General features: G+C 36.2%; 1 protein-coding gene and 1 pseudogene across 1 annotated transcript in view; both read left to right on the forward strand.

The window, feature by feature from the left end:
- Positions 1-12,838, forward strand: part of LOC140239127 (probable serine/threonine-protein kinase roco8) — a gene marked incomplete at its 5' end in the record, with an annotated part of 151,377 nt that overhangs the window by 108,056 nt on the left and 30,483 nt on the right. The gene's annotated exons all lie outside the window — the stretch shown is intronic.
- Positions 1,247-6,493, forward strand: LOC140238850 (uncharacterized; annotated as a pseudogene).

Genomic DNA, 12,838 nt, shown 5'->3' on the forward strand with positions numbered 1-12,838 from the left:
CTTGATTCTACATATTCCAAAGTTGATAGAGAAAATTTCGAGGGTTGAATGTTAATAACGCTTATTTTCAGGTCAATATTAAAGGGACTGTACAGTAATGGTTGAGGTAGGGATTCATGTTTTGAACATTCCTAAGTGAGATAATGAAAAGCCTCTTATGAAATATGAAAGAGCATGTAATCTTAAGAAGGATTCAACGTTTATTTGATGAAAATTGGTTTTCAAATGGCTGAGATATCCAAAAAAGTGCTTATAATAAAAGGCGACATGCCCCAACTTTTTTAGTATCTCTTTGTTTCACCTTGTTTTTTGATATCTCAGCCATTTCAAAACCGATTTTCATCGAATAAACTTTTGATACCCTTTATAACTGCATGCTCTTTGACATCTCATAGAGTGGTTTCTGAATATCTCACAAAACGTTAAACGCTAAATCTTCACCTCGACCAGAACTGTACACACCCTTTAATGCCGGTGTCAAATTTTGTTCTGAAAAATGAAGGGGTCCTAAAGCTACGCAGAATGCCTATGCATTTGAGTCATGCAAATCTTGATATTGAAATTTACTGTGTATGTGTATCGTGTGTGTACCCTGATTTGAACGCGTCGCATTGCGCGTGTAGGTGTATGTTTACTATTTGTATGGTGCGTAGCTTTAGGACCCACTGTACCTTTTGTGTGAATGTGAGGTCTTAGAAACGTTTTTGAATCGGTGCGAAACTGCACGCACTAGCGGGCTGCCGTCTAGCGCCAATTAAACTCCATTATATTTTGGATCAAAAATTTGTCTTCCATTGATTGGTTAAAAGAGCTTCACGTGATTATAGGTATTTTGAACTATTTTAGAGTATTGGTGTGTTTGACACTCCATGAAGTACTATTTGCAAAATGACGTCACTTTTATGACGACATTTTGCAAATAGTATACTATTTGCAAAATGATGTCACAATCACCCTTCTCTACTCAAGTGTACCCGTCCGCGTCCGGTCCCGAATTCTAGTGTTGAGGTTTGCAGCGGCCATACGAGCGCTTGGATACATGCGACGGGCAACTCTGGCGGTGCCACGGCTACTACGTTTTTCAATTTCCGATCTCTCACACTGTTGCGTATTGCAGGCGCTGCGTTGCCGTCGCAGTGCGGCCAAGCCTAGGGCCTATATAATGATTTTCACTTTTTATTCAAATTTTTGATCCAAAATATAAAACAAATATACTTTGCCTAGTTTCGAGTTTCTTGTTAAAACTATGGGCCTCGGTGACTCCAAACTAGTACTATTCACTTCGGGGCTGCGCCCCTCAGTGAATAGTACTAGTTTGGAGTCACCTCTGCCCATAGTTTTAACAAGAAACTCTCAAGGCCAAGTATATTTGTATATTATTCATGTATTGGTAGACCTACTATCACTCAGACTCGGAGTCGGAGTCTCGGGCTAACCCAGGCTAGGCTACGGCCTAAGCCCAACTTAATCCAGACTAAAGCGGGCTATAGCCGCTTTTCGTAGTAATAATCTAGGCTTAACTTTAAGCCTAGCCTAGCCTAGGCTAGACCAAACATTAGGCTATTTAATAGGCCGATCTATCTGTGTTTGTGGACCTTGCATTGTACTGTACTCTGTGTGTGTGCCCGCCCGTGTGCACGTGTGTGTGTGTGTGTGTGTGTGTGTTTGTGTATACTTAGTACTCATTAGTAATCGGCCCGTACTGTATCTGTGAGCTATGTCCAAACTTCGTATCTCTCAGCTATTAAAATCCATCCTCATCAGATTGAGGACATCAAAAGGAATTACGGGGCATTAAAAAAAAAAGGCTCTCGTTAAATGCCTTGTAATTTGTTTTGGTTTCTTTAATTCATGTGATTTGTCTCTAATACTTGGCTCATACGTGGTGACTTTTCACAAAGGTGTGAGTAGTGACCATGGCATAACCAAGGTTGTACATGACATTCAATTTTTTTTTTTCATTTTAACTTGCCCTAACAACCACTAAATATTTTTTTTTTTTTACTAATCTCTTCTAACCGTGCATACCACTTCCAGGTGGTTAGATCCACCAGATCCACTGACTAGACTTTTTAATTGTTTTGATGTTTTTTATAATATGCAAATGTGGGATATGTATGGGGCGTTCTGCCCCACTACTGACCTTTCTTTTTAAGCTGTTTTCACCTGATATTGCCCATCGACATGTAGTACATGTGAACATTAACTTTAGCAAGATCACCCTAGTGCAACTGCAAGAGATGGAGGCCGATTTTTTTTTTTTTTTAAGTTTTTCCCTAGAAACCAGAAGCTCCTCTTTGAAATGATACATGTATATGCTACATGTAGCCTATTCAAAGATTAAAGTTTTGGTAAAGTGTCCACTTTTCTGTGGAATTACCCATATTGCTTTTTCCCTTTCAAACTGAAAATAGATTGACCAGTAACATTTTTTCATTTATTCCAGATTCAGCAGGACTTCAGGATTCTTTATCCAGAGGTTGCAGATCTGTTCTCAGAGTGGCCAAAAATAGCTCCCCTGGTACTGAAGTATGCAGACCTCAATAACCCGACATGACAGGAAGCTTTGACTGTTCCGCATCTCCGTAAGAATATTTTTTAAAAAAACAACACATTTTAATTGAATAACGAAACGTTTACAACATTGAAGTTGGAATGATGCAAATAGAGAAATGATATTTGGAATGGGGAAAGAGAGATTTCCAGGAGGAGCAAAGAGAAAGGTCAATTAGAGAATATTAATTTAGTATATTCTAACTACAATATAGATTTCAATGGTAATGTTGCTTGTTTGCAAAACATCATTGGGGGTCTTGAAAAGAAATGAGCTAATTGTAATTTGAAATGATAGGTCATCATGCCAAACCATGAAGTTGTTGGTTATATGGCAATGGTCCATCTACTCGAAATTAATTCCAGTTCATTTTCTTCCAAATCAAAATTTTGTGTAGGATCATGAAATCATTTTATGAAGTACTTTATTTCCATACTATGATAATTAGCAAACCATTTGTCATTCCCTATGCCAAACTATGGTCACTCCGAATTCAGAATCATCCCATGTTCCGTTCTATTTCACCTCGGCCATCGGTCTTGGTGAAATAAAACGGGGCATGGGATAATTCTTAAGTTGTCATTCACCTAATGTGGTTTGGGGAATTCTCCCTAATCTTATTCAACTTGTTTTCTTCCTAATTGTGCAGCATCTTCTGCCAGTGCGTGTCCTGCAGCAGAAGTGGAGACCATGGCACTTCTTGCACTTCCACACATCGTGAATCCAGGAATGAAGAAGGTGGGGAAGCGCAGCATGAGATGCAGCAGGGCAGAGGCGTCCAAAGCCTTCATCGACATCGGCCCAGTAAGAAAATCAATTTAATGAAATGCAAATCACTCAGCCTCGGACATAGTCTAAGCATGTTCATTTTTCAATTTTAAATTTTAAAGGTAACATGGAGTACTGGTCAATGGTGGAAAATTTTGCTTAAGTTTAATAGGCCTATGACTGATTTTCAGCCAAGAGTACTTCACATTTGCACTGTAGTATGGAAACATTTCAACACAAATGTACTGAATATTTTTAGAATCATAGGTTAAAACATGCTTGATACTTTTTGACATCACCCAACGTCAAAAAGTCAGATTAACACTGTCCCATATATGCATTTCTGTGTTAGTTCTATATCAAAATGATTTTTTGGATCATTGTTAGACGAATGTTCTACTATTTCCAGCACATAGAAGTGTATCATGCATTAAATTATTAAAGTTCTGTGAAATTTATTTTATACCGCAAGTACATGTATTCCTATATACCTTTAAGTTGTCCTTATTATTCATTTACTGATGAACATCAATTATTTCACTTAACCAGTTCATTCTCTGTGGTTCATTTTCAGTTTGCTTTAGCTAGCATATATCATGTTCTTTTTCGTGACATAATCATGAAATAAAAAAGATGACAAAATATGCATTTTTTGCTGTGTTGTTGGAAATGTCCCTACTGTAAAATCTCAAACAGAGGTGCGAACTGACTTGAAGGATTGCACTCTTTATATTTCTGGGATTATTGATACTAATTCATTTATATATGAAGACTTATGGGGTGTTGCAAGAAAGTTGCAATCGATTGCAAGTTGCAACTGATTGTTACTGGCCTATCAAAATCATTGCTGCATGCATGTCTTCTTAAAAGGGCAGACCCTGAGCCAATCAGCATGGTTGTTTCAAAATTAGCAATTATTTGCAATTGATTGCAACCTTCTTGCAACACCCCATTAGTTTGCAAAAGGGGTTAGATCCAATTTTTATGAAAATTGAGTTATTGATATAAGAACATTGTTCAACTGTGCCTGTCTTTTGAACAAAAGTATTAAGCTAAATTTTCAGAGCACTTATGAAGAAATGCACTTCCTAATTTCACTTTTCCATAGAAGCCTGTACAAAATCTGGCAAACAAATGCGTTTTTCTCTGAAGTCACAAAAGTGGATCTAACCCGTTTTACGAACAAACTCTTCATATACTTTGAAGATATATTGCGCTGTTTTTACCAAGACAGATATTATTAATATTTACCCCCACTTTGTTTTTGTGGAACTCTTTAAAAAGAGCAATTATGCGCCTCTGATCGAGATTTTACTATACTTAGTGCCATGCCTCATTGCCAACACACAAATGAATGGAAATTTGTTTTCTTTTAATACCTTCAAATTATTTTAACAACATTGATTTACACATGTCTTGAGATGACATGTACAAAACGAAAAGAAAAATAAATAACATTTCATATTGCATTTGTCAAATAATCTCCACTGTTTCTTCATGTCATAAGAATTCGTAATTGTAATAATGTGATCTGAAAAGTGATAGAGCACCATAATTTTCTCTTTCTTCAGGTAGGAACAAACCTTCCAGACTACCTCGAAAACTGCAAGCAGAAGCAACCATTTTGTGCTCGCCCTTGGAGACATCCTCAAGCCGGAGCAAGTGTTTGTCATTTGTGATGGTGTTGCATTGGAGGCAATGTCCCTCATCCAAGGAGTGGACCTTTGTTTCAAGGCCATCTTCGTTCTTTGGGTAGATTATCCTTGGGAGGCAGCCAACACTTATGACTTTCTGCAGAAAGTCATTTATAAGATGGATGGTGGAAAACCCAACTGCAAGACCACAACCCCATCCAGTACCATTTCCCTTAGGGCTTACATTTCTAATTTTTCATCATAGAGTCCTAGGAAATGTTAAAGGTAGTAGCCCATATTTGCAAACCCACAAAACTCGAAGCGGGATGAAATAGGTCCTTTACTTTGAAAGACAAGTTAAAAGTATCATAATTCACCTGTCGCCTTTTGTCAATGATATTCAATTCTAGAGAGAGAGAACCAGGGTTTGAGAATCAATTTCTAAACCTGTCGTCCCGATGCTTTTACGAATGGTGCAAAATTACTGTTGAACGCGGAGCTCATATGATTATATAACATATAATTTATCTATATAATTGTTTTACAAACGGCGCCTCATAGTATGCTCATAGTAGTGCTGCGCAGTTTTCTGCGAATTGTCAAATCGACAATGCGACATCACTGTTTTTCCCATCGAAGACACCTTCGAATTACAATTTCAAGTGCCTGAACATATTTCTAAAGAAGTCTAGAAGTCATGTAAGTCAGAAATCTAATTCCTCCTATCTTATATCGATTAAGAAAGACAAACGTGCTGTTTTATGAGTCGTCCCTGGATTGGATCCTGAGCTCCGCCGCTTCGCACTCTTGAGTTACTGTTGAACAAGAGGTAATCTGAAGAAACATCATGTTACATTTTCATATGTTTTTACCAAAGTAAGAGGCAGATTGAAATGCTATTTTGTACATGTTTACTGTAATCATATCCAAACTCCATGCCAACTATACAGCTTGTTTTGACATATTTTGCAAATGTGGGCTACTACCTTTAAAGCCTTGTTCAGACAAGGCACAACAAAGCTCAGCAACATTTTGTGTATAAAGTCAATGGGATATGAGGCGTCAAAAAAATGTTACAGAGGCAAGTGACCTTTTTTGTCGCAAGGCGACAAAAAATGCGGACCAATCAAATTCCTTTAAAAAGTAAGCGCAAAATAATTTGTCCAGATGATCTTTATACATGGTTATAGTTATACTATGTTATGTGTGATGATGCAAAATCCTGTTTGTGCCACTTTCATCATTTAACATAGAAACTGGTAAGAAGATCATACTGTTACTTGAAAGAAATTCATAATGTACAAGTAATCTAAATGATAAAAACATCACAAAAACCTTATTATATGATATTCATACCTTAGTACAGGCTATTCAAAAAACTGTTACATAATAACAATCCAGGAATTCTTTGTTTGAAAATGGTCTCTCTGAACAATGACAACAGGCTACATGTAGAGGAATAACATAATTTTTCACAAATGGGATTTCTCGAATTCCCATTTTGAAAAAAATTGTTTTTCAAAAACAGGGTCACTAAGTAAAATTTGATAAATGAATTTTAAAAAAGTGTGGTTTCTTAGCTTTAGGTACATAGCATATACAACTAGATTGTCAATGACTTTCATCTCATAAATATATGTTTTCTTTCATTGTACTCTGTTTTGCATGAATACGATGTCAGCAATGACCAACGCTATGGCCCGAATTCACAAAAGAGGTTTTTTAAGCGTACACGCACACAGAATCCGTTTCAATAATGTGTGTTCTTTAAGCGCGCGCATGGGTTGGTGCGCTTATTTACACTTATTTTTCGTACGCGTAAGGAGGTTTAAACCACCCCATGGTTTAAACCTCTTGTGAATTCGGACCTATGTGCATAAAACGAATGGAAGAAACTGCACAAATGCGCAGAAAAATGTTAATATCTCAAAATGATGTTACCAAATCAAATCTAAAAAATTCCTCTGAAAAAAAAATATCTGGCTTTACAATGGTACCAGCCAAAAGCAGGTTTATAATGAACGTCATAATTGTTTTTGACCTTCATTTATTGATTTGGACCAAAAAGTCTGATTCCATGCATAATTAATGAAATTATATAATTTTTCGAAAAAGCAACTACACAATATAGTAGATAATATCACGGGCGACATGCGTGCCAATTTTTCGACAGCCAAGATCTCAAGCCCGGCCTATTAGGTTTAACCCTAAAAAGACTGGGGGGGGGGGGGTGGGTCAAAATAGCCCTGTATTTTTAGGGTTAAGGGAGTTGAAAATAATAATTTTTAATACTTCATGTTGTTTCATGGATTGACACTCATGTAATATATGTAAATGAAATGTTCTCAAAATACTTTGATTAAAATGTTTTGTGATTAGACTATTAAATCAAATGCAAAGTGTATATTTGCATGTTGCCTTGAATGTAAGATGGTTTGCTATTGTAACTTGTTGCGATTTGATTTGATGTTTGCTTGCAGCATAATTGAACTGTGATGACACGAACACCAAAGGCCAAGGAAGTGCATGAAAGAATGGAAGTGTATGCTGTGACTATGAATGGTGAAAATCTACGAGAATATCAGTGAAAGTGGAATGACTATATTTAATTGTCAATACTGACTGGTAAAAAGAGTGAAAAGTGACTAGAAATGAATGGTGAAATGACTGAAATATCAGTGAAAGTGTGATAACTATATAAATAGTCAAAACTGACTTGCAAAAATAGTGAAAATTACTAGAAATCCAGTAAGATTTTTTAACTGATTATCTAGTCAAATAAATATAACTAGAAATATATAGTCAATATGACTGATTATCAGTTGCACCCAGCTGACCCTTTTGCCTAGTCAGATTTGACTAGATATCAGTCATATTTGACTACACCTTTTTTAGAGTGTACGCTCATCTAGATTACAGTTATAATAGACTGTTAGTCGTATACAAATTGTTTGCGTGTAAGTTCTGATAAGCCTTTTGTGGTTTGGTGAGGATTCTCACTTGTAGCTGTTACGTTGTGTCTAACGTTTATGATGCATAAGCTCGGGCATCAATGGGGCCGAAAGCATAGAATAAGCAATTGCTTCAATTGCTTCAAGCACGAGCACAGGCTCGTCTATTAAAATGTACAGCTCAAGAAATTGCTTAAATCCATAAAATATGCATAACATTTTTCCTGTGCTTATACCTTTTGCTTGTCCCGCACAAGCATTGCTGGCGTTTTCAACAAAAGTGACGTCACGCATGTGCGAACACGAAAGCAAAGGCGGGTGTGACAGCATGTATTTGAAAGGACGTATGTGTGAGAAAACATGAAATGACACTTAAGAGGAATTTCTTGTACATTTATACAACTCCTGCACAGGTTTGGTCTTTCTTTTATGAGTATGAAAAATTACACCTAAAGTGAAATGTCTCACTTATTAAAGCAATAGCTTAAGTTAATTTTACAGGCTTGGAAATCGTAAGCAATCACAAGCAAGATCAAGCAAAAGGTCTGTTTTTTTTTTTGCATGTACGCTTTTAAGCAAGTGCTTGGTCTCTAAACAATTGCTTGCGGGCAGCAAGCAATTCCTTGTGCTTGCTAGCTAAAGCTTTTGCTCGCAAGCAATTGCTTGATTGTATACCCATATAGATTCAAGCAAAAGGCTAGAACAAGCAATTGCTAGTTTTTATGCATGCGGCCCATTGGCTGTGTCTACAGTCATATGTGACCGTGCATCACAAAACCAACAAAAAGTCGCACATATTGATTTTAGGATCCATTAATGCAGTAGCTGAGATGGGTCTCCTTATTGCAGCACTGAAACATTGTGGGTGAAGATCTTTAAGAAAACAAATCTTCCCCACAGATTGCGGGGAAGATCTTTAAGAAAACAGATTTTAACACGCAGCGTAAGTATTTTGTTTGGCGAATTGTTATGTGTATACACATCCCCACCTTTCGGTCAATTGGAGAGGTTTCAAATACACACACGTAACAAATACAATCAATATCTCTCACACAGCTATAGACATGCAAACCAATGAATTCACTCATAAGCACATTGCAGATACAGTCATATTCAGTAAGCTTGACTTAAATATGATGAAACTGAAAGCTGTCAATATAAAGGAACTAAAATTACAGCACATGTATCTGGGTGAGAATTTTGAACGATGTACAATTGCCAATTTTCGTACCTTATGACATTCTTTCCCTTAGAACACGCCAGGATGATCTAAGAAACCAGATTTTTTCATGTCATCTCAAAGATTGGTAAATTTCCTTTCAGGAAATATATGGTTTGGTTGACTTTTGCCTGATATTTTTCATTTCACAAGGACTTAAAGCGTGAAAATACGGTAAAAACGCTATTTTCACAATAATTTTTGTTTTTCAAACTAATGATGTGCATTTTTAATGGTACGTGGCATCTAATATCTGACCATGTTCTGGATCTGACATATCATGGGTATGTACCACAAAATTATACGAACTTTATGAGCACGTATAAAATTACAGAGAACAATTAAAATATCAAAGTCCTAAACAGACGAACGTCCGTGATGCTCTTATTTCTATCGCTGCTGCAAATTCTACTTTGTTGTCCCAACTGTAACGTATACGAAAATTTGGTGTTCCACCTATTGAACATATCCTGCAAAAATTGTACGTCTGCTGGCGGTACATGGGACGTAATATTCTTTTATGCAAAATTATACTCAATTTTCGTCACGGACGTGCTTCCGCTATTTTCTAATAAAGATCGTAGCCCATGAAACGTTATTGGCGATATTGTTCTGAGTCGTAATCAACTAAGATCTAGCAACACGATAATATGTTTGTTTTGAGTTTCTGTCCATCCTTTGTCAAATAGGAACCGAAATTGTATTTTTAGACGAACCTCCGAGAAAAAAAGAACGTCCGTGATGATTAAAACGTTTTCGAGTGGGACACCATCTTGCTTTGATGGCGAAGGTGCATTTTAGCTTTGGCTCTCTAGCCGAGGAGCTGCATGCCATTTTTGGAGCGGAATGAGGTTCGTCCGCAGTTTTTGGACCATGCAATTCACCAAAAACCAAGCAAATAATTAATATTTTCTCTGAAAATTCACCTCCTGATCCCCCTTTGAGCAATACATATGTTGTAAGGATGTCAAATTTCTTATAATTTGCATTTACAATACCTTTTCAAATTTTTGAAAGAGTTAGGAAGGCTAGGTACTCTCTGCCGATTAGTTATCCGTCCTGGAACATGACCCTAGTAGTAGAACGAACGTCCGTGATAATTCCAGAGAACGTCCGTGACGTATGCAATCCTTCCGATAGGGATAACTTGTCCCGAAAGTGTCCTGTATTCTTTAAAACTTTTGGCTCCAATAGCGACAAATAAAGTTTTACAAAGTAAACAATGAGTTTAGAGCAGTAGTTTCAGAATTTTTAAGGCGTTATGTGATCATGATGAACAAACAATTGAAAATTTACTCACAATTTTACGCTTGTTTTCCCTCTAATTATACAAAAACAGCTAAACACTTAAAACAAAGTTATAGGAATATGGAATTTTGCGTAATCTGTAATTTCTGTGCGTTTAAATTTCTTTCTAATGAGGTTCTGGAGACAATTTGTACTGTTACAGGTTCTGAAAGTTTCGCTCACGGACGTTCTGTCCGAGAAAGGAAATTTCTGACAATTACAAATATATCACTGCACATAAGATTAATGTTATTTGAAAATATTACCAAATCACCGAGCCGCTCATACCCGAAAGTGAATAGCGTTCAGCACTCAATTTACCTGTAATAACAAACGGAAAACGTTTTTTTCACGGATGTTCGTTGGTTGAATAAGTCAATGGATTACATAGTAGGAGAAAGAAGATCAGTGCCACTTTTTAGTCACAGGTGCTCTAAGTGTTTATCTTTTGAGTATGGTAGCTGCCGTCTCAAACAGAACACATCCAGTTTTGGTCTCCATAACGGACGTTCGCTGTAATTGTCATGATATTAAATGCCTTAATTCATTCTTATTTTTCTCTTCATGACGATTTTTTTCTCATTCCCTTAATAGCCTGAACATGCTGCAACCAAACAGAAAACAAAAACAAAACAAAACAAAACAAAACAAATCCGAAAAGTGCTACGCAATCACATTCAGGATAATGACGGAAGAAGTCTGTAATGAGCATGTGTTGAATAAGAAACGGAAAAGTTTCAAAAGGACGTGGAAGCAGTTGAATGAAAATGACTGAGAAACAGAGAAGGGATCGAGCTCCAACACACAGAGAAAAGAATTGCCAGTGCACTCCCGTTATACCAAATTCCTCTGGAGACGTTTGTGTTTGTTTGTTTATGTTTTTTATTCATCGAAATGCCGTCACAAGCGAACAAAAAACATGCAGTATACAATTATTGTCTGATGAAAACATACAAATCCTCCGCTTATCATCACATGGTGTTGTTTCATACTCATCAATGAAAAGCAATATTCATTTGTAATTTTTTCCAAGATTTTTTTTTTTTTCATTTTACATTTAAGAGACAGAGAGATCGTCAATTTGTTTGTGCTTTTGTGCTTATTTTGAAAACACATGTTAAAAAAAGTAATGATTAAGAATAGGTTTATGGTTGCACTTTGATACGTTCGCTCTTCCAAAGATTCGTTACTCCGATGTCCAAAGGTTTTGTTATTCCAAAATGAAAAAAAAGATTGTAGTTAATTCAAGAGGTTTGTTATTAGAAATGTTCTTCGAAAAATAGATATTAAGGATCATTATTTTTAGGTCCGTTCTTCTAAAAGTGGAATGGGCCTGATATTCGTTTAGGTGAAAACGGTTATTATGAGGTTTTGAAATTGGAGGATTTTAGTTGCTAACTTGTTTCTCCACATTTAGATTAGCAAACATAATTTTTCATGTTCCAATTAATAAGCCCTTCGATTAACCTTCGGAGATTCCTATCATTTACCGAATAAAAAAAAGCTGCATAATTATACGAACTCTATCAATTTTCGTATTGACAAACTGTATGAATAACGAGCCTCCGAAATGACGCGCTACAAAAGGTTTGTTATAACAAACCATATTGTATAATATCGAAGTCACAAACATCCATCCAAGTTATATAGACTTATTGTGTCTTGTTACGACGAAACTTCGCAGTATCGAACCTATTATCATTTCTGACTAATATAATAACACAAATTCTCCTTGGTAACAGTGTGTAACACAAAGAGCAAACACAGAGGGATTTTTTCCTAACTTATTCGTTTGCCCTCCCCAGCTAAACTTCGTATTTCTATAACAGAGCACATTTCTTCTGTTTTTCTATATTAATTCTTTGTCATAATTTTAGCTGTGACCATGTTCGTTATATAAAAAAAAAACAAATTTTGCATTGTAGACTTTATATAACAAGTTTAGGACCTGAATATTTACTTCATGATAACGAAATTTTGATAAATATATTCGTTCTCAAGGATGGACTACGTCACTGAGATTACACGTACGTTTCTACGTTCATTTACGAGAGATGGAAAAATTGTTTTCTTTGATTCCTCAGTATGAGAAGATAAACAAGCTTATATAATTGAGAATTGGTAATATCTATTTAGGATTTTGCAGAGGAGTTTGTTCTCGACATGAAATTGCTGTTTGTTGTGAGTAGAATGTGTTTCCAACTCAAGAGAGCTGCATTGTTCAATATCTTGTTTGTTCCGAACGTCCGTGAGCTACATGCGAACCTCCGTGATGAAAACTATGCTATGTTTGTTGGGTTATAGAGACTGCCCAGATGAGATACATCTTAAAAAGGTATATTATTATTTGGGAGTGAGGATTAAAGTATGGGATAGTGAAATAAGAGGTGAAAATATTGAGTTTCTGTAAAATGCACGTAAAGTT

The sequence above is a fragment of the Diadema setosum genome, chromosome 15, assembly GCF_964275005.1.
Source record: "Diadema setosum chromosome 15, eeDiaSeto1, whole genome shotgun sequence".
Classification (NCBI taxonomy): domain Eukaryota; kingdom Metazoa; phylum Echinodermata; class Echinoidea; order Diadematoida; family Diadematidae; genus Diadema; species Diadema setosum.